This window comes from Scyliorhinus torazame, chromosome 12 (genome assembly GCF_047496885.1).
Source record: "Scyliorhinus torazame isolate Kashiwa2021f chromosome 12, sScyTor2.1, whole genome shotgun sequence".
NCBI classification, from domain to species: Eukaryota; Metazoa; Chordata; class Chondrichthyes; order Carcharhiniformes; family Scyliorhinidae; genus Scyliorhinus; species Scyliorhinus torazame.
The window spans coordinates 18,807,231-18,830,631 of NC_092718.1; the positions used below are offsets into that span (position 1 = coordinate 18,807,231).

At 50.6% G+C, this 23,401-nt stretch overlaps 1 protein-coding gene across 1 annotated transcript in view; it reads left to right on the forward strand.

Annotated features, from left to right (window-relative positions):
* LOC140387412 (kelch-like protein 25) overlaps positions 1-23,401 on the forward strand; it is a 76,591-nt gene that overhangs the window by 993 nt on the left and 52,197 nt on the right. The window lies entirely within an intron of this gene.

Below are 23,401 nucleotides of genomic sequence, written 5' to 3' on the forward strand. Positions count from 1 at the left end.
CATATGGGAGAGGGCAGTGAGTGACTGTGAAAACCTACTGCAGCGAGTCAGCATCTTCAGACTAGGACACAGGGGGAAAAGTCACTGAATGCTGTGGTTTCACTAAAAATATTAGTTCAAAAAAAAATTAAGAGAACCCAATTATTTTTTTGTCCAATTAAGGGGCAATTTAGCGTGGCCAATCCACCTACCCGACACATCTTTAGGTTGTGGGGGTGAAACACACACAGACACGGGGAGAATGTGCAAACTCCACACAGACAGTGACCCAGGGTCGGGATCGAACCCGGGACCTCGGCGCTGTAGGCAGCAGTGCTAACCACTGCGCCACCGTGCCGCCCACACAAAAAATATTAATAAAGCATTTTTGAAACTCCTCGAAATATGGTCTTTTACATAGACATAGAATTTACAGTGCAGAAGGAGGCCATTCGGCCCATTGAGTCTGCACCGGCTCTTGGAAAGAGCACCCCATCCAAGGTCCACACCTCCACCCTATCCCCAGTAACCCCACCCAACACTAAGGGCAACTTTGGACACTATGGGCAATTTAGCATGGCCAATCCACCTAACCCGCACATCTTTGGACTGTGGGAAGAAATCGGAGCACCCGGAGGAAACCTACGCACACACGGGGAGAATATGCAGACTCCGCACAGACAGTGACCCAAGCCAGGAATCGAACCTGGGACCCTGGAGCTGTGAAGCTATTGTACTATCCACAATGCTACTGTGCTGCCCTGTCTTATCTCTGAGAATAGTACAAATAATCCCCAAAGTACTTTGTGTAGAGATTGACTCTCCATAAGTTAATTTACTCATTACCTTTCAATAAGGCAGATGAGTGAGTAACAGGGGGGACCAGTTAATTTGCTGTAATTTAAAATAAAAAACATCTGGGGGTGGCATGTGGTGCAGTGATTGCATTGGGACTGTGGCGCTGAGGACCTGGGTTCGAATACCCGCCCTGGGTCACTATCCAGATTGGATTGGATTTGTTTATTGTCACGTGTACCGAGGTACAGTAAAAAGTATTTTTCTGCGAGTAGCTCAACAGATCGTTAAGTACATGAGAAGAAAAGGGAATAAAAGAAAATACATAATAGGGCATCACAACATATACAATGTAACTACATAAGCACTGGCATCGGATGAAGCATACAGAGTGTAGTGTTAATGAGGTCAGTCCATAAGAGGGTCATTTAGGAGTCTGGTGACAGTGGGGAAGAAGCTGTTTTTGAGTCTGTTCGTGCGTGTTCTCAGGCTTCTGTATCTCCTGCCCGATGGAAGAAGTTGGAAGAGTGAGTAAGCCGGGTGGGAGGGATCTTTCATTATGCTGCCCGCTTTCCCCAGGCAGCGGGAGGTGTAGATGGAGTCAATGGATGGGAGGCAGGTTCGTGTGATGGACTGGGTGGTGTTCACGACTCTCTGAAGTTTCTTGCGGTCCTGGGCCGAGCAGTTGCCACACCAGGCTGTGATGCAGCCCGATAGGATGCTTTCTATGGTGCATCTGTAAAAGTTGGTAAGGGTTAATGTGGACATGCCAAATTTCCTTAGTTTCCTGAGGAAGTATAGGCGCTGTTGTGCTTTCTTGGTGGCAGCGTCGACGTGGGTGGACCAGGACAGATTTTTGGAGATGTGCACCCCTAGGAATTTGAAACTGCTAACCATCTCCACCTCGGCCCCGTTGATGCTGACAGGGGTGTGTACAGTACTTTGCTTCCTGAAGTCAATTACCAGCTCTTTAGTTTTGCTGGCATTGAGGGAGAGATTGTTGTCGCTACACCACTCCACTAGATTCTCTATCTCCCTCCTGTATTCGGACTCGTCGTTATTCGAGATCCGACCCACTATGGTCGTATTGTCAGCAAACTTGTAGATGGAGTTGGAACCAAGTTTTGGCACGCAGTCGTGTGTGTACAGGGAGTAGAGTAGGGGGCTAAGTACGCAGCCTTGCGGGGCGCCGGTGTTGAGGACTATTGTGGAGGAGGTGTTTGTCATGATATTCAAACACCAGTGAAATGGCCCAAGCGAAGATATTCACAAAACTGAATGCTTCTAAAGGATTTTGGCAGATCCAACTGGACCCATCCAGCCGAAAGCTATGTACCTTCAACACCCCTTTCGGCAGATTCTGCTACAACCGGATGCCATTTGGCATCATCTCGGCATCCGAGGTCTTCCACAGAATCATGGAGCAGATGATGGAAGGCATCGAAGGGGTGCGCGTATATGTGGACGATGTCATCTGGTCCACCACACCGCAGGGGCACATACATCGTCTCCAACGCGTTTTTGCCCGCATACGGGAAAACGGCCTGCGCCTCAACCGAGCCAAGTGCGCCTTTGGCCAGACCGAATTGAAGTTCCTGGGGGACCACATCTCCCGGTCAGGGGTCTGTCCGGATGCAGACAAGGTGAGCGCCATCACAGCCATGCCGCAGCCGGCCGACAAGAAGGCTGTCCTACGATTCCTTGGCATGGTCAACTTCCTCGGGAAATTCATTCCCAACCTTGCCTCCCACACAATGACTCTGCGCCACCTCGTCAAAAAATCTACAGAGTTCCAGTGGCAACACACACACCAGCTGGAATGGGAGGAGCTCAAACGCAAACTCACCACGACACCAGTGTTGCCGTTCTTCAACACGTCTCGTCCCACCAAAATTTCAACTGATGCCAGCCAATCCGGCATTGGAGTAGTGCTCCTGCAGAGGGATGACACGTCGTCATGGGCCCCGGTTGCCTATGCATCGCGGGCTATGACCCCCACAGAGCAGCGCTACGCGCAAATCGAAAAAGAATGCCTGGGCTTGCTAACCGGTTTAGACAAGTTCCACGATTACGTCTATGGTCTTCCACGGTTCACGATCGAAACTGACCACCGCCCCCTGGTCAGCATAATAAACAAGGACCTGAACGAGATGACCCCTCGCCTCCAGCGCATCCTACTTAAACTCAGGAGGTACGACTTCCAACTGGTCTACACTCCAGGGAAGGACCTCATCGTGGCGGATGCCCTATCCAGAGCAGTGAGCACGCCGCCAGATGCGGAGGGGTCCGTATGTCAGGTCGAGGCACAGGTGGCCTTGACAGCGGCAAATCTGCCGGCTGACGACTCCAGTCTGGCCCGCATACGCCGAGAGACAGCGGCCGACCCACTTTTACAGCGAGTGATGCGGCACATGACGGGAGGATGGCTCAAAGGGCAGTGCCCACAGTTCTATAATGTACGAGACGACCTAGCCATCATTTATGGGATCCTTCTGAAGCTGGACCGGATTGTGATTCCGCACAGTATGCGCCAGCTGGTTCTCGATCAATTACACGAAGGCCACTTGGGGGTCGAGAAGTGCAGACGGAGGGCCCGAGAGGCAGTATACTGGCCGGGCATCAGTGACGATATTGCCAACATGGTGATCAACTGTACAACCTGCCAAAGGTTTCAGCCGGTGCAACCTCCTGAGACGCTTCTGCCCCATGAGCTGGTGACATCCCCCCTGGGCGAAGGTGGGTGTCGACCTATTTTACGCGCTTGGCATGGACTATGTTATCATCATGGACTACTTCTCCAATTACCCAGAAGTCATACGCCTGCACGATTTGATGTCGTCTGCTGTCATCAGGGCCTGCAAAGACACCTTTGCTCACCACGGCATTCCGATGACTGTCATGTCGGACAATGGGCCCTGTTTTGCCAGCCATGAATGGTCGTCCTTTGCAGCCTCGTATGGCTTCACACGCGTGACGTCCAGCCCTCTGCATCCCCAGTCCAATGGAAAGGTGGAGAAGGGCGTTCACATTGCCAAGCGGCTCCTCTGCAAGGCTGCTGCTGCCGGATTGGACTTTCACCTCGCCCTGCTGGCCTATCGATCGGCCCCGCTAGCCACGGGTCTCTCGCCAGCACAGCTGCTGATGGGTCGCGCCCTCAGAACCACTGTGCCTTCCATCCTGGCACCAACGATAGACCATGCTCCGGTACTGCATAGGATGCAACTGCAGCGCGATCGCCAGAGGAGATCGTACGACACAAGGGCAACTGATCTTCCCACCCTGGCCCCTGGAGACAACGTCCGCATTCATCTACCAGACGGTGGCTGGTCAGCACCTGCCGAAGTTCTCCGACGCGTGGCTCCCTGCTTGTTCCTGGTACGCATGCCGGATGGATCTGTGCGTAGGTGCAATCGGTGAGCCCTTTGCCTACTTCCACGCTCGCAACGGAACCATACACAGATGCCGTGTCCTCCACTGGTTCCTGATAGCGACTTCGTGGAGCTGCCATATACCATGCCCCTTCTGTCGCCGCCCATGGCCAGGCTCGCACCTCAGCCGGTGGTTCTCGACCCACCCTTGAGGCGGTCAACCCGAATTCGTCGCCCACCTACTAGACTGGACTTATGAGACTGTTCACACGTCAAAGTTTAGCAACTACTGTATTGTAACATGTCACTGTTTTATCGTTCCAGGTCTCGTTTGATCGGACCACATTTCAACGTTCTTCTTCTTTTGTTATGGTACAACCTCGTTAGCATGCCACACCTGACATCGCCCCTTGTATATAGTTACGCCACATGTACATGCTCTAAATATCACGCACACACACCTTTAGCTGCACTCAGGACACATTCATATTTATAACCACGTAGGCACATAATCTTGTAAAAAAGGGGGGATGTCATGATATTCAAACACATCACAACACACACATCAGACCAATTAGCACACATAACACGACAGCCAATCACAGACAAGAGCAGACACAGTATAAGACAAGAAACACGACACCTGGTGGCCAGTCCATCTGGAGACAGGACAAGGCCAGGACCTCATTAACAAGACACTCACATAGTCACCACGTGCTGAGTACCAAGACAGATGTGTAAATAACTAGTTGGAATAAAACTGCATTGTACCAATCGCAACCGTGTTGGTTCGTCTGTACCTCAGAGCACCCAACACCACAGTGTTGTTGTTTATTCTTACTGATTGTGGTCTGTTGGTCAGAAAATCGAGGATCCAGTTGCAGAGTGGGGAGCCAAGTCCTAGGTTTTGGAGCTTTGATATGAGCTTGGCTGGGATTATGGTGTTGAAGGCGGAGCTGTAGTCAATAAATAGGAGTCTGATGTAGGAGTCCTTGTTTTCGAGATGCTCTAGGGATGAGTGTAGGGCCAGGGAAATGGTATCTGCTGTGGACCAGTTGCGACGGTATGCAAATTGCAGTGGATCAAGGTGTTCTGGGAGTATGGAGGTAATGCGCTTCATGATCAACCTCCCGAAGCACTTCATTACGACTGGAGTCAGGGCCACTGGTTGGTAGTCATTGAGGCACGTTGCCTGGTCCTTCTTTGGTACCGGTATGATGGTCTTCTTGAAGCAGGTGGGGACCTCCTGAGTGGAGTAGGGACAGGTTAAAGATGTCCGCGAATACCTCTGCCAGCTGGTCCGTGCAGGCTCTGAGTGGACGACCAGGGATCCCGTCCGGGCCCGTCGCCTTCCATGGGTTCACTTTCAGGAAGGCCAATCTGACTTCGGAAGCTGTGATGGTGGGTATGGGTGAATTATGGGCTGCTCGATAGCGGATTGTTGGTTACCTGCTCGAACCGAGCATAGAATGCATTGAGTTCATCGGGGAGGGGTGTGCTGCTGCCAGAGATACTGTTCGGCTTCGCTTTGTAGCCCGTTATGTTGTTTAGTCCTTGCCACAACCGCCGAGAGTCTGTCTGTGACTCTAGCTTGGTTTGATATTCTCTCTTGGCATCTCTGATGGCTTTGCGGAGGTCGTACCTGGATTTCTTGATTAGGTCAGGGTCGTCTGCCTTGAACGCCTCAGATCTGTCCTTCAGTAGGGAGTCAATCTCGTGATTGAGCCATGGTTTCCGGTTGGAACGCACGTACTGCTTTCTTTGGCACGCAGCCGTCCACACATTTGCTGATGAAGTCTGTGACGGTGGTGGCATACTCATTTAAGTTGATCGCTGAGTTCTTAAATATGGACCAGTCCACTGTCTCTAAGCAGTCACGTAAGAGCTCTTCTGTCTCCTCGGACCAGCACTGCACAACCTTCTTAGCTGGATTCTCCCGCTTGAGTTTCTGCTTGTATGCAGGGAGAAGGAGCACCGTCTTATGGTCTGATTTCCCAAAGTGCGGTCGGGGGATGGAACGGTAAGCGCCCTTGATTTTTGAGTAGCAGTGGTCAATAGTGTTGTCGCCTCTGGTGGGACAGGAGATGTGCTGGTGGAATTTTGGCAGTACACTCTTGAGGTTGGCCTTGCTGAAGTCTCCGGCCACGATGAACAAGGCCTCCGGGTGTTCTGTTTCGTAGTTGTTTATTACTGTGTATAGTTTTTCCAGTGCCTTCCTCACTTCTGCCTGGGGTGGGATGTAGACCGCTGTGAAATGGCTGAAGTGAACTCACGTGGAAGATAGTATGGGCGGCACTTCACGGTCAGGTATTCCAGGTCTGGGGAGCAGTAGGTCGCCAGAGTCGCCACATCCAAGCACCAGGAGGAGTTGATGAGGAGGCAAACCCCTCCACCCTTCGCTTTGCCTGATGATGCCGTGCGGTCCGCCCGGTGAATTGAGAAGCCTTCAGATTGTATGGCACAGTCCGGTGAGGCAGGGGTGAGCCATGTCTCTGTGAAACAGAGCGCACAGCAGGCTCTTACTTCCCTCTGAGAGGTAAGTCTGGCATTAAGTTCATCCAGCTGATTTTCGATCGCTTGGACTTTTGCCAGGAGTATGCTGGGGAGAGGGGTCTTGAAACCGCGTTGCTTCAGTCTAACCTGCAGACCACCGCGTTTCCCTCGCTTCCTCGGTCGGCAGCTGCTGCTGGATGATCCTGGGATCCGTTGGCAGATGTCAGCTCTTGTGGACGGTAGGTGGTCGCGTCTGGCGGGGTCCAGGGCGCTGTCTATGTATCTGGGGTCGCGTCTGGCAGGGTCCCGGGCGCTGGTTGAGGTAGAGGAGTTGCTAGGGGAGCATGTTTGCGATCCGGATGGGTCCCGGCGTTCTGCGGGCGCGGGAATACCTTGCAGCGCGTTCGGGTCCTCGCACGGGGTCTCCGCTGTTTTGGGGGTCCTGGGTCGTGGGCAGGGGCAGTCCCGTGGTCTGTTCCCTCCCTGGGGTCAGATCTTGAAGTAGGCCCGGTCGAGCCTCCACGTGGATTTTTCTTTCCGTGTGGAGTTTGCATATTCTCCCCATGTCTGCGTGGGTTCCACCCCCACAACCCAAAGATGTGCAGGGTAGGTGGATTGATCACGTTAAATTGCCCCTTAATTGGAAAAACAAAAATTGGGTACTCTAAATTTATTATAAAAAAACATCCTGATAATGGTCAGCGTATGTCTGTAACAAACTCTCCTTGGGGTCTGAATGTTGTGCATCCAGAGTTTTTAAAAATATAAATTTAGTGTACCCAATTCATTTCTTTCCAATTAAGGGGCAATTTAGCGTGGCCAATCCACCTAACCTGCACATCTTTGGGTTGTGGGGGTGAAACCCACGCAAACACGGGGAGAATGTGCAAACTCCACACGGCCAGTGACCCAGAGCCGGGATCGAACCTGGGACCTCTGCGCCGTGAGGCAGCAGGGCTAACACTGCGGTGCATCCAGAGTAGAGGAGTTCAGCACATTTAGTCTAGGCTTCAGTGCTGCAATCCGAGCTGCTGATGATGAAATGATGGTTGCCTATTCAGTTGGATCTGGAAGATTCCATGTCATTGTTTGAAGACGGGGGGCAGTGAGCCTTCCTGATACTCTACCTCAGCGTTCTTCAAACTTTTTTTCCGTGGACCCATTTTTGCCGACCTTCGCGACCCACACCGGCCGAACTACGTGACCCATCATTTTCTCTTACCTTGATTGCTGCTGACAAAAATGGAGGAAATGGTTTTGGGTCCATTTGGCCGTCGTACACGCTCCTCCAATGGTGAAGCCTTCTGGTGTCGGAAAGTATGGAGTCTCCATCTGTCCAAAGCTCTGCATTTTTTTCCTGTAAAACTTATCAAATAAACCCCCCCCCCCCCCGAACTTGTAATAAAATGAATAAAACCCCTACGAACTTGTAAAACAAAAAGCTGCGACCGTTTATAAAAAAAAAAAAAAGTGTGGCCGCACTGCGCATGCGTGCCCGATCATCGTGTGCGCCGATGATCGGGCACGCATGCGCAGTGCGGCCGCATTTTTTTTTTTTACATGTTCGCGCCCACTTTGAAGGCCGCTTGTGGCCGGCGTTATTGATAGCCGGTTCCCACGGCTGTTGCCCGCAGAGTTGCGCGATCGGGAGTGCCGCGACGGACGGCTCCGCGACCCACCTGCGGGTCGCGCCCCCGAGGTTGACAATGCCTGCTCTACCTGACATTTCCCGCACAACTGAAGCAGAATAAACAATCATTTCCTTGCCTTCTGTGCAATCTGGTGAGGTGAAAAATAGCAGCTGCCTTAGCCTATGTTGCTCTTCAAAGCAGGTCGGCCTATGCAAAGTTCTTTGAGATGTTTCGAAAAGATATAGGAAACAGCAGGAATGCAAGAATATCTTTGTTCCTTGCAGTCCTCCCCTACCATTTTTATTCTTATCAGGAACTATGATTCCTAGTTGTGATGCTGATATCTGTAACTAAAATATTCTTGCTGTCTGCCGATGATACTGGAGAGATAGGGAAGATGCTGCAAGCTGGGCTGACTGAAATATGTTGACCGTCTAGATTGCAGTTGGATTGTAAACCATCGTTGCTCAGCATTGAGGGACCTGACTGAGATTGCATCTAGAAGACGCATACATTTTTTTCCTTGGCTAATGTTCCTCCTTCCTCTTCTTGGAGATTGTAAGAAGTCTTACAACACCAGGTTAAAGTCCAACAGGTTTGTTTCAAATCACGAGCTTTCGGAGCATCGCTCCTTCCTCGGATGAATGAACCTGGTGTTGTAAGACTTCTTACTGTGCTTCCCCTAGTCCAACGCCGGCATCGCCACTTCTTGGAGATTGTTCTTGCTGGCTCCATTTCTCTGGTACCTCACCTAAGTTTTCATATTTCATGTGGAATCCAGAACAATATGGGGCAAGTTAACCTGCTATGGTACCAGCAACGACAGCAACCACCTATATTTGTATATCCCCTTTAGCCTAACGAAATATCCTAATGTGTGTGCTTCATAGGAACATTATAAAATAAAGTGTGATATCCATAAGGAGATATTGGGTGTGATTCCCCGAGCCGGAGAATCGCCGGAACCGCACCACGCGCCCCGATGCTGGCGCGTGATTCCCCGAGGTGTGGAGAATCGGCGCCATTTTCACGGCGCGTTTGATGCGGCACCGGGCGCTGGAATCGGCTGGGCCGCCGATTCTCTGGCCCGGATGGCCGAGCGGCCGCGTGGAAACAGCAGAGTCCCGCCGGCGCCGTTCACCCCTGGTCGCTGCCGGCGGGAACTCTGCGTAAAGGGTCTGGGGGCGGCATGTGGGGTGGGGAAAAGCGCTCCTTCACCGGGGGGGGGGGTCTGATGGGATCTGTCCCGCGATCGGGGCTCACCGATCGGCGGGCCGCCCTCTCACCACCCTCCCCCAGGCCTACTTTGTTGCGCGGCCGACCCCTGAACCCCTACGCCATGTTGCGTCGGAGCCGGCTGCTGAAGAAGTCTCCCACGCATGCGCGGGTTGGCGCGGCGCCCATTTGCCGGTGGGAAGGGAGGCTGGAGCAGCGTGAACTGCTCCAGCGCCGTGCTGGCCCCCTGTGGGGGCCAGAATCGGTCATCCCTGTGCCCGTTTCGCGCAGTCGTGAAACGTGACTGCGTTCACGACGCCGCGAACACATTGTCTCCATTTTGGAGAATCGCCCCCATTAGGTCAGATGATCAAAAGCTTGGTCAAAGAGGTAGTTTTTAACGAGGAAATGGATGTGGAAAGGTGCCAGGCAGGAATTCCAGAGCTTGGGGCCTAGGCAACTGAAGATTTGACCGCCAAAGGTAGGCTGGTTAAAATTGGGAATACTAAAGAGGCCAGAATTAGGTGAGTGCGAATATTGCGGAGGATGGTGGGATTCGAGGAGATTAAGGAGGGGGTGAGGCCAATGAAGAATTTGAAAACCAGGTCAAGCCGAATCCTGGGCATCTCCAATGTCTGCATAAACACAGTTTCCAGCTAATGGAATGGGGGTTGGAGCATTAGAGTAGAGAAGTCTTGCTGTAACTGTGGGAGTACTGGGGAGACCACATCAAGAGTACATGGGAGCAGCTGTGGTCCACTTAGTTAAGGAAAGGTATCCGCTTCATAGAAGGTTCACTAGGATGACCCCGGTATGGGGTTAAACAGGTTGGGACGCTACTCATTGGAATTTAGAAGAATGTGAGGTGACCTCGTGGAAACATTTAGGATTCTTAAGAGGCTTGACAGGGTAACTGCTGAGAGGATGCTCCCCCTCATTGGAGAGTCTAGGACCAGAGGGCATAGTCCCAGAATGAAGGGGTGGCAATTTAAGATTGAGGAGAAATGTCTTCTCAGAGGGTTGAGTCTTTGGAACGCCTTGCCACAGAGAGCTGTGGGGGCAGAGACCTTGTCTATATTTAAGGCTGAGATAGAATCTTGATTAGTAAGGGAATCAAGAGTTACCGGAAAAGGGCAGGAATTCAGGAAGCAAATTTATGACCAAATCCAAACCTTTTAAGAATCTCAGATAAATACTCCCATTCCACTCTTGAAATGCCTTTTCAGAATCAAGAGATGGTCTCCCCTCAGGTTTGGGTACAGGGGAGTGGGGAGGGGGAGGATGACATTTAATAGGCGACATATGTTGACCGACAATTGCCGGCCTTTCATGAAGCCTTTTTTATCCTCCGAAATTATATTTGAGAAGTAAGGCTCCAACCGTAGCACCAACACCTTCGTGAGTAGCTTGAAGCTGCATTCAAAAGCGATGTAGAACGGTATGAACCACTCTCTGCCGGGTCTTTATCTCTCCTAAGAAGCCGGAAAATTGAAGCTTTGAGGGTTGGGGGCATCAACCCCTGGGATAGGGAATCGTTAAACATGTCCAATAATGAAGGTACAAGCTGCTCCGAGAACGTCTTGGAAAATTCAATCGGAATTCCATCTGGACCAGGGGCCTTGCCAAACTGCATCAGCCCGATACATTTTAAAATCTTGTCTGGATATAACGGGGAATCCAACTCATTGCTCCACCTCAACCATTGGGATGGGTAGGCCGTCCAGTAGGCCGATTTACCTCCAAGGGCTCCGATCTATAAAGATCGCGGTAAAGGGATTTAAAAGCCACACTGACCTGGGGGAGGGGTGGAAATGAGATTACTGCCTAAATCCAGGATCTGAGTGATCTCCCGGGACGCAGCCTGCCTTAAGTTGATGAGTCAGTAGAAGACTGGCCTCTTCCCCACCTATACTCATTAAAAAGTTCTCCTGGAGTGTTGGAAGTGACCCCCCCCCCCCCTGTAGCCACCTGAGTTGGCCACTTCCCGATTTAAAATGGAGAACCGCAAAGGCTGAGGGGAAATTCAGCCAACACAGGCAAAGACTAGCAAATACAGAAATCATGTGTATTGAAACCTGTAAGGAACCAGACAGCACTGAAACCAGCAGCCATCTGCATAGTAATGCAGCAGCCATCTGCATAGTAATGAGCGATTCCAAGGCACAATCCCAACAGTTCAGGTGAATAAAGCCAAGCCAGACTCCTCGGCGCCAGCAGGAGCCAAGACAAAGGAAGGCCAACGGAAACTTAGGGACCGCCCAGCGATCAGGGAACCGCTCCACCATTGGAGAAATCGATCCAAGTGATCGGAAAGTAGTCCAATCACTTGGAACCAGGTACGGGGTCCACCCCGAAGGGCGGGAAGCCCCTGGGGACTATAAAGTAAAGCCCCCAAGTTCAAATCGTCCTTCTTTGGCAGGGTCACTCAGCAACTTGAACCAACCCTTGACTGTGACCTGTCTCAGCTGCCGCCAACCAAGTAAGTCTCAAGTCAACCCTCGCTACGAGATAGGCGCTCCTAGCTACCAGTCCATACCAGCTTTTGAATCCTGCAGACTTAGGACTTGAACGAAAGGCCATTTGTTCCCCTGACCTGGTGGGCCAGTTCCAAGCTAAGTATAGGCCTTTTAGTGATAGGAATAGTCTAGAAAGTAGAGTTTATGCATGAGTAGTGATTTACTGTGTATAATAAATGTGTTTTGATTTGAATCTTACTAATTGGTGTGTTGAGTTATTGATCATTACTTGAACTTGAACCTCGTGGTGGTATCATAAAGACACCTGGCGACTCGAGAGCAAAGGTTAAACAAACAGAGCAAATTACGATTTAAGAGCCAACCAAAAGTTAGCAACACCCCCCTCCCCCCCCCCCCCCCAGCCAGGACTGCCTTAACAGCCTCCCAACAGCATGGAAGGTAAGATTGAATCTGAGCTGTTTGATTTTATATCGTCGTCTATGGAAGTGGACACACGTCACAATTTTTCTTTATCAGTAAACAATGTAGTGTCTAATCTCCAGAGTGGAAGTTGAGTGGGGCCAGACTCTAGCAACTAATCAAAAAAGTGTGGGGCATGATTGGAATTGACAATTGCTGAGTGAAGGGAGGTGAATCCGGTCCAATACAAAACAATCAATACAGGAATATGCATGGTGGACATGTGGGGGAAAAAAAACAAGACGTCTCTATCATACGGGTGCAAAAAGCGGCAAGGATCCACCCCCCACCCCATCTGAGCCATAAAAGAAGACAAAGCCCTGGCCAGCCCCGATGGAACAAGGGATTGAGGCTTGGAACGGTCCAATCCTGGGGTCCAATCTTACCTTCCACGCTGTGGGAGGCTGTTAAGGCAGTCCTGGCCGGGTGGGGGGGTGGGGGGGGGGGGGGGGCGGAGATGTATCATCCCAGTTGGGGGCGTAAATGTTGACCATGATAACCAGGGAGTTCTACAGGGAGCCACGAACAATAACTTATCAACCACTGGGGTCAGCTATAATCCTAGAGGAGGAAAACTAAACTCTCTTGTTAATTAGGGTAGCACAGTGGGTAGCAATGTATCTTCACAGCTCCAGGGTCCCAGGTTTGATTCCCGGTTTGTGTCACTGTCTGTGTGGAGTCTCCACGTTCTCCCCGTGTCTGCGAGGGTTTCCTCCGGGTGCTCCGGTTTCCTCCCACAAGTCCCGAAAGACGTGCTGTTAGGTAATGTGGACATTCTGAATTCTCCCTCTGTGTACCCGAACAGGCGCTGGAATGTGGCGACTAGAGGCTTTTCACAGTAACTTCATTGCAGTGTTAATGTAAGCCTACTTGAGACAATAAAGATTATAAAAAGAATCCCTGGCCCTGCCATCAAACCCAGGATGAAAAGCCTGGCCCGCCCACCCCTTCGCTGCCGATCTGACCCCTGACACGCAAGTGGGTCTCCTGCAAAAAAAACTGTATCGGAGTTTACCGAGATGAGCAAAGGCCCTTGACTTTTTCACAAGGCCATTCAAACTCCCGAATGTTCCAGGTGACCAAGTGGATTGGAGGTCTCCTACCACCGCCCCCAACCTTAATGCAGAGGCAGCCACTTCCAAGAGAGATTAACCGAGGGACACTGAAAAGGTAAAGTTAAAAAATTCACCCAAGATGGCCAACACATCAAAAGACTGGACAAAAGAAAACCAACAGACACCTGTCAGCAAACTACCCCTCGCCCCTCCCCCAATAATGCCAAAGCAATTAAATGTGACCACACCCAAAAGGAAATGAGAGCGAGGCAAACAAAAACCTGCCCGAAATCTAAAACCTACATTTAACAAAATCAAACCAAACAAAAACCATAAGCTCGTTTTCTAAAATAGGCACTAAAATGAGCTGTGGCAAACCCTCCAAAATCACTCAGGTTGACGAACTCCCTAGTTAGCAGGGAGACTCCCAACTGGAGAAGAGTAAAAATAGGTCAAATAAAAAACTTCCAAAACCCCATTTAACTTGCACGTCCCACCAGCGACTAAGGGCGCGATCTACTGGCCGTGCTGGCGCGGCGTGGCCCATAGATGCTGAGAGATCCTTCTTCCGGGATCTACCCAGCTCACCATGTGATCTGAATCCCGCCCATTGTAGGAGGAATCGGTATTTGGCAAATCTGCATATTAGAGTGAGGCAGCTAGTCTCAGTCTACAATGCAGCTCGCCTGACCTACCGAGGCACTGGGATCTAACCCCTTCGCCTCAGAGACCTTAGGCAAGCGCTGTTCAGTACTGGTCCCCACAAATGGGGACCAGATGAAATGGCACTTGGTGGGTTTCCCAAGGGATCGGAGGCCCCAGGTGGTTGCACTCTGGGCAGGGTGGCACCCTGGCACTGCTGGGGCCACCAGGCACTTTGGCAGTACCAGACTGGCACTTTGACATTACCACTTGGGTGTCAGCCTGGCACTGCAAGGTGCCCGATCTGGGTATCGGCCCCAGGGTGCTCTGCCCATGTGAGGTGGGGGGCAGAGGACCTGAAGACCCCCTTATTGGGGCTTTAGGCTGTCTGGGGACTGCATAGGGAGGTTTGGGAGATCAGGACATCAGAAATGGAGTTCCGATCTCCTCCTGCTCTGAGCAGTTCTGGCGAGCGGAGCTCCTCCGTGCAGGAAACGGGACTTTGTGCGGCTTCGGCGGGGAGTTTCCCACTGAGGTCCCAGATTGCAACAATCTCCCATAAGATAGTGTGATCTTTCTTGGCTCTGCGAGCGCCAGGAAACAGCCGGCTAAACGCACTCAACACGGGACTCTGTTGCAATTCGGTTAGATCGCGCCCCCAATATCGTGTCGAACAACAACATTGAAAAAAGAAAGGAAACCATATATTGATATGAAGAACATAACCCCACATAGTAGAGAACCTGAAATCTAATCAAAAACAATGGCCAACCAACCTAAACTGCATGTTTTTGGACTGTCGGAGGAAACCGGAGCACCCGGAGGAAATCCATGCAGACATAGGGAAAACGTGCAGATTCCGTATAGCCAGTGACCCAAGCCGGAAATCGAATCTGGGACCTGGAGCTGTGAAGCAACTGTGCTACCTACTGTGCTACCGTGCTATCCCGGGTCTCTGGATTACTGCTCTGATGACAATACCACTTTGTCACTGCCTCCAGTGGCAAAATATTCCCAAGTGGGAGAATTTGGAAGAGATGTGAGGGGAAGTGAGCTGGGGTGAAATCAAAGAAGGAGATTTTATAGAGGTTATTAGAGGTTGGGGGGGGGGGGGGGCGGTGGCGGGGAGGCAATAAGAAGAAAGGGTTTGGGGGCAGCACGGTGGCCACGTTCTCCCCATGTTTGTGTGAGTTTCGCCCCCACAACCCAAAGATGTGCTAAAATTACCCCTTAAGTCGAAGAATGAATCGGGTACTCTAAATTTAAGAAAAAATAAAGGGTTTGAGTGAAGAGATGACTGACAGTTGTGGCACTAGTGGAATAGGAGCAGGCCATTCAGTCAAGGAGGTTCTGCCACTCAATTAGATCATAGCCAATTGTATCTCAACACCATCTACTGCCTCAGTTTCATGTCACTCCTTACCCCTATCTAACGATCAGTCAGTAGCAGTTTGGAAGTTTTCAAATGAACTCATCTCAACAGCTAATTGGAGGAAGGAGTCCCAGAATTTCACTATTCTTCATTTGAAGAATGACTTTCTGGCATCACCTCAAAACAACTCAACTCCATAAAAAAAATTTTTTTTTTTTTTTAGAGTAGCCACTTATTTTTCTTTTTCCAATTAAGGGGCAATTTAGCGTGGCCAATCTACCTAACCGGCACATCTTTGGGTTGTGGGGGTGAAACCCACGCAGACACGGGGAGATTGTACAAACTCCCACACGGATGGTGACCCAGGGCCAGGATCAAACCCGGGTCCTCAGCTCCGCAGTCCCAATGCTAACCACTGATTTGTTATGTTGTAGGTGTAACATAAGCGGCTTCCTTGTGGTGCACTTGACAAAGGAAAGTTCAGACGTGGAGATAACTTCAACACGTTTATTAAACTATTTACACTTCTATTGCTCGTGTTCGACACTACTGTTAATCCTACTATAGCTACCCAGACTGACTAACCAGTTGCTGCAATCCACGTGGTGAGTGATATTGAATCAACCCTGTGTCTCTACTCACTGACTGTCTCCACTGGAAAGAGGCAGATCATGTGTGTGGTGTCCTTTATATATGGGTTGGTGTAATGCCCTCCTGTGGTCGTGTCACCTCTGTGTATCGTGAATGTCCATTGGTCGTGTCCTATCTAACTGATCTATTGGTTGTGTGTGTGTGATGTCTCTGGTGCTCCCTCTAGTGTCTAGCTAGACTACATGTATTTACATTGATGCACATCACCACAACCACTGTGCCACATGCCTCCCTAACTCAACTCCGTTTTTAAGGTTATATCCCCTTTGTTCTGGACTTGCCCACTAGAGGAAACAGTTTACTTTTATCCACCGGACCAATTAAGATAAATAAAAATCTTAAATGCCTCAATTAGCAGAATGGGAAGAAGTACAATTGCTGCAGACAATGTTGACAGCTACTTTTAAAATCTTTATTAGTGTCACAAGTAGGCTAACATTGACACTGCAATGAAGTTTCTGTGAAAAGCCCCTTGTCGCCACACTCCGGCTCCTGTTCAGGTACACCGAGGGAGAATTCAGAATGTCCAATTCACCCAACAGCACGTCTTTCGGGACTTGTGGGAGGAAACCGGAGCACCCGGAGGAAACCCACGCAGACACGGGGAGAACGTGCAGACTCCGCACAGACAGTGACCCAAGCCGGGAATTGAACCTGGGTCCCTGGCGCTGTGAAGCAACAGTGCTAACCACTGGTACTGTGCCGCTAGGGACAGCTTGGAGGCACCAGAGCTTCAAAAGGGCCTGTTTTCCTGGCTCCCTGGGTGGAACCCCAGCATGGACTTCTTTTGAGAGGATGGGTGTCTTCAGTTGTGATGAAAAGTTGGGAAAGCTAGGACCGTTGGCCTTGGATCAGTGAAGGTGGGGAATAGTTGAACAAACGGAGGTTTCCAAGGTGATGAGAGGTTTGGATGAAGTACATGGAGAAAAGCTATTCTCTCTGGAAGGTGAGTAAATATACTAAAAATCGTTGCGAAAGATCTAGAGGCAAAAGAGGGTGAAATGTTTGCGTTATTGTGAACTGGTGCGTTCTTGGGAACTGGTGCATTCTATCTGTAAAGGTGGTGGAAGTTGATTCCGTCAATAATTTCTAAAGGGAGTTGGACAGGTACATGAGGATAAGGAACTTAGAGTTACGCAAAATAAGTGGGCGCTGACACAGGCCTGAATAGCTGAGTGGCCTATTTCTGTGCTGTATGTTTCCATGATATCCTCGTAATGTGGCCACTTTTTTAAATTTAAAAAACAAATGCGACTGAAATCAAAGACAAGCCACCTGTTGCAAATTGGCAAAACTATCCAGGGAGATGGGGGAAGCAGTGTCTAATTACACATCTCTTGGCAAGTCCATTGGGCCCAAGTTGCTCAACTTTAAATTGCATAATAGTCACGCAAAGCTCCTGTTTTGATTCTGTTTTCTCTCCTCCCCACCCCACTGCACTCCCAAAAGTATTGACTTTTGCTGAGGGGGCTAGAGTTTGGAGAGAGCAAAGCACGCTGGAGCCTATGCTATTGCACAGACCGAGATGGGAGGAGGTTGAAAGCGTGGAACATGCAGGAGTTTGAGCAGATTTATAACCGCGCCAATGCTTCAGCATGCTGGTACCCGAGACAAACTGCTACTCCAGTGGATTCATCTTCACTCACATAGATTCAACCTCCCATGATTGGAAAACTAGCCAATATCCAGTCAATCAGAATAATTGGGTCTCACGTTATTCACCTGAATAAATAGGAACTAAGATCCACAATCAGGCGCTATTAGTTACCAGAAGCTGTGTTGCAGGGATTACAGACAGTATAGATTACGGAGTCTATTCAGCACTTTGTGCTCACCCTTCCACAGTACGATCCCACCAATACCTGTGCTCATCCTTCCACAGTACGATCCCACCAATACCATCAAATTCCCGCAATGCAGAAGGAAGCCTTTTGGCCCATCGAGTCTGCACCGACGCTCTGAAAGAGCACTCTGTCTCGGCCCACTCCTCTGCTTTAACTAACTGGGAATCAAAGCTTCTTCAGCAAGGCAAGAATTGATTTTGACATATGATAAATGATTGGCTGACTTGATTGCTATGGCTTTCCTGTCGAGGGGAGTTTGATTCTATGTTGGTACGGCTGATTTCACTGAAGCCAGACCTGGAGTACATGTTAACCCGCTCAATGAATAGAGTCTTGAGCAGTGACCTCACAGCGAACCTGTGTACACTCTCCAAATTATTCCAAGCACCTTCAAAGCTTGGAGCTTAACAACATTAACAGTAGACACACAGTTCGCGTTTATATAGCGCCTTGAGTAGCAAAAACGTTCCAAGGATGTAAAATGCTGGTGGGAGATTTTGAAAGTGACCAAAAAGCTTAAGGGAAAATTATGAGGTTTTTTTAAGGCGTCTAAAGTTGGGAGGAAAAGCAAGGCGGAGAGAGAGAGTTAGCAGCAACTTACTAACTAAAGGTGCTCTCAGCCACTGTGAGGTGGAGGGTGCAAATATACAGAAAAGCAGTGGTTTGGCTTGAAAGGGTCACAAAAGGCTTCAGAGATGAGGTGGGGCGAAACCAGCAGGGATTTGAAGTTGAGAACTAGGGATTTGCATTTCAATGCTTCGTGGGATAGGGAGGAGGACATGAGTGGGGAACAGAACCTCGTACATAATATCTCACTCTCTCTCTTTCAATTTTTTGTCATGAGTTCTCACCCTTCCTTTTGGGGTGGAATACAACTTGAGGTACAACCCAAAAACCTCACCTGCTACTCTTGAAGGTAAATGCCAACTCCATTATCTTCAGGAAATGATCCCGATTTTATTAATCAGGAGAAGGAATCCATGTGTGCACGAATGCCTCACTTAATACCGTACAAGCTTAATTCTGCCACCCCCATATATTGTCCCAGCTGAGATTAGTTAATGCAGCACAAGGCAGGGATTAAATCTGCTCTGCGTCTTCTGCTCTGCTTTCTGAGCTCTTCAGTTCTGGCCTCTTGCATGTCCCGCTTTTAACCGCTCCAGCATTGATGACCATGCTTTCAGTCGACTGGTACCCTAAGCTCTGGAATTCCCTCCCTAAGTTTTCTGCCTCGCTACCTCCCTGTCCTCCTTCAAGACATTCCTTAAAAACTGCCTCTTTGAACAAGGGACAGCACGGTGGTTATCACTGTGGCTTCACAGCACCAGGGTCCCAGGTTCGATTCCCTGTTGGGTCACTGTCTGTGCGGAGTCTGCAGTCTCTCCCCGTGTCTGCCTGGGTTTCCTCCGGTTTCCTCCCACAGTCCATAGACGTGCAGGTTAGGTGGATTGGCCACGCTAAATTGCCCTTAGTGTCCAAAAAGGTTAGGAGGGGTTTTTGGGTTGGGTGGAAGTGAGGGTTTAAGTGGGTCGGTGCAGACTCGATGGGCCAAATGGCCTCCTTCTGCACTGTATGTTCGACGTAAGCTTTTGGTCATCTGAAGTAGTGGGACTGGCAAGTCTCCACCAGACAGCAGATCACCGTGAGGCAAAACCAGGGAATCTGGGACTGAGACACTGGGATCTCAAATGAGGAACTTGTGTTCCATTTCCTAACATCTTGACGTACTCATAGGATGCGATCTGTTGGCTGAATCCAAACAGGGGCGCTATGTAGCCAGTAGATGCCGGGAGAGGCCTCTTCGTGGATCTACCCGGCTCGCCACACCTCACAAGATCTAACGGGATCTCACAATATGTCGTGATCTGAATCCCACCTATTGACGGCGGGATCAGTATTTGCCAAATCTGCACATTAGAGTGAGTAGCTAGTCTCACTCTGATATGCAACTGGCCTGATCTACCCGAGGCGTTGGGATCTAACCACTTCACCTCGGAGACCCTGGGTGGGATTTTCCCACCAGCCTGCCAGTGTGATCTACTGGTCCCAGCATTGTCAACAGGATTTCCCGTGGACAGCAACTCTTGTTGCCGGGAAAACTGTGCACCGGCGTGAGACCAGAATTTACCACCAGCGTAAAACAGCCGGTAAATCTCACCTCTCCGGGGTCGCCATTCAGTACTGGCTCCCACAAATGGGGACCACACAGCACTTGGGGGAGGTCTCCCAGGGAATCAGAGGCCCCTGGGTGGTTGCCCTCTGTGGGGTGGCACCCTGGCCTTGCTGGTGCCACTTGTGCACCTTGGCACTGCCTGCTTGGCATCCTGGCAGTGCCACCAGGGTGACCAGGTGGCATTCCCAGGCTGACATTGTGCCCGCGCTGGGGATTGGGCCCAGGGGTGACCCGTCTGTGAGAGGTGACCAGAGGACCCCCTTATGGGTGCGCTGGGGGGGGGGTCCAGGGGTCACGTCGGGGGGGGGGGAAGGGGCGGGTCAAGAGATCAAGGATTCTCCGTCGGCGGGATCCTCCGCTGCGCCGGCAGCGCGCACACACCTGCGGATTTCCCGATGGGGTGGGGTTACCCACAATGGGGCATCATTGGCCAGCTGCCGGGACGGAGGGTCCCGCTGCCTACGGGGCGAGGGCGCTGCACCAGAAAACGGGTGCGGCGGGACGGAGAATCCCGCCCATGGTTAGCCATTTAAAAATGGCATCCCGATCACCTCCTGCACCGAGGAGTTCTGGCGAGCGGAGTTCCTCGGTGCAGGAAAAGGGACTAAGTGCGGCCTCGGAGGGGCGTACCCCACTGAGGCCTCCGATTGCAACAGAGTCCTGTTCGATAGCCTGGTCTTTCTCAGCACTGTGAGCGCTGGGAAACACCCATCTAAACGCACCCGGCACAATGAGGCCACTTAAGAAGTCCATGGCCAGGATTGTCCGAAATCCCAGCCAAGTGTTGACGCCGGTGTAAACACGAGTGGGTCACGTCTCCTGGCCCAGCGATTCTGGGGGTCAGCACGGCGCAAGAGTGTCCCACGCTGCTCTGGCGCCGATACGCGACCCTGCACTGCCGGTCCGCGCATGCGTGCACCGCCCGTCTCCGCGTCGGCGCATGCACATGGTGGCCATCTTGGCGCCGTGCAACATGCCAGAGCGACACAGCGGTCCCGCATGGAAGAAGGTAGGCCCCCTCCAGATCACAGGCACCGCCGATCGGTAGCCCCCGATCGCGGGCCTGGGCGCCGTGGAGGCCCCCCCCCCCCCCCCCGGAGTCTGATCCCCCCCACCCCCCACCACCAGGACTGCCACCGCGGCCGCGGGTCCGAGCTCCCGCCGGGTGGTACCAGGTTGGAACCATGCCGGCGGGACTCGACGGGAATTCGGCTGGTCGACCGCGGAGAATCGCCGCGGGGGGCTCTTTCAGCGCACCCGGACCGGCGGAGCGTCGACCGCGTGGGCGCGATTGGTACCGATTCTCCGGTCGCCGGAGGATCCCGTCCTGGCGTTGGAGCGGCGTGGCGGGAAGTTCCCGCGTCACCAGCGATTCTCCAACCCGGCGCGGGCTCGGAGAATCCCGGCCCATGTCAATGTTTGCCTCTAGATAAGCAAATAGTCCTAATCGCTTTTACCCAAACCTCTTCAGCCCCACTTCAAATGGTAACATCAAGAACAATCCTGTGAGGTGCCTTGGATATTTTACTATGTTTAACGGCACTATATGAATGAATATTGTTGTTTGTTCAGCTCCACTGCTTTGGGCAGGAAACAGCTGAGTCACAGGGGAGAGCAGATTTAATACATGATCGGACATTCCCCTCCAGCATGTATCTCGCATTACTTGGCTATTAAGGCTACGTTGGAATAGGTACAGAAGGTACATTTACAATGTAGTACCTTGATAATGTTACCGAGTAGAAGGGCTTGCAGACACAAAGAAGCTTTGTCCCGTTCTTGATGAAATAGGTTATTTCCAATCAGAGCTGGAGAGCATCAGAATATTCCACTGATGTTAAGTGCAGCTATGGCCCCAGGCCAGCGCATTCACTGGCCAACATCCAGGGCTGGTGCAGTGTTTTGGAACTCCAACCTTGAGAACTGCTATTCCGAGATGATTCCAAGTCTCTCTGATCGTTGTGTGTCTTTGTTTCCTAAAGGGCTTTTTGTTCGAACAACATCGGTTACAAGGCAATGGAAGTGTTTAAAATTATGAAAGAATGGACAGGACAGGTAGAAACCAACTGGTTGGATTAGTTGGGTCAAGAACCAGTGGGTAAAATGAAATGTAAAGAGACTTAGAAGAAGGTGAGCAAGCAAAACCTCTTTATCCATAGAGTCCCTACAATGCAGAAGGAGGCCATTCAGCCCATCAAATCTGCACCGACCCTAGGCCCAACCCCGCCCTATCCCTGTAACCATGTCTAACCTATGCATCTTTGGACACCAAGAGGCAATTTTAGCATGGCCAATCCACCTAACCTGCACATCTTTACATACAAGATTGTTGAGTCAATGGATTTCTCTTCCAGAATCAGTGTTTGAAACAGAAATGATGTTACCATTTAAAGATTGGATGGGGAGGGGATGAAGCAACTCTGGTAAATGCAATTTAGGATTATTTGTCTATTTGGAGGGCAAACATTGATACGGACTTGAGAATTGCTATTCCTAGATCAAACATTTATATGATATAGACCCATCTGTGTTGTAATGAATTGAAACAGGCTAGAGGTGATCTTTCTGTCTGTCCAATTACTGATTTGCAAATGATCAGGGTCGACAAAACATTCAAAGATCAATGTAATATCTTGGAGTAGCTGATTCTAAGTTTCTCTGATCGTTGTGTGTCTTTGTTTCTGAAAAGGATTTTTGTTGAACAACATCAGTTACGAGGCTGTGTGGTCATTCAATTATTTCCCACACACGTGTATAAATTGAAAGCATCAGTCGGCAGTTAGGAAGGCAAATGCAATGTTTGCATTTGTGTCAAGAGAGCTAGAATAAAAGAGCAGGGATGTACTTCTGAGGCTGTATAAGGCTCTGGTCAGACCCCATTTGGAGTATTGAGAGCAGTTTTGGGCCCCGTATCTAAGGAAGAATGTTTTGGACTTGGAAAGGGTCCAGAGGAGGTTCTCAAGAATGATCCCTGGAATGAAGAGCTTGTTATGTGAAGAACAGTTGAGGACTCTGGGTCTGTACTCGTTGGAGTTCAGAAGGATGAGGGGGATCTTATTGAAACTTACAGGATAGTGAGGCCTGGATAGAGTGGATGTGGAGAGGATGTTCCACTTGTGGGAAAAACTAGAACCAGAGGACACAATCTCAAACTAAAGGGATGATCCTTTAAAACCGAGATGAGGAGGAATTTTCTTCACCCAGAGGGTGGTGAGTCTGTGGATTCTTTGCCGCAGAAGGCTGTGGA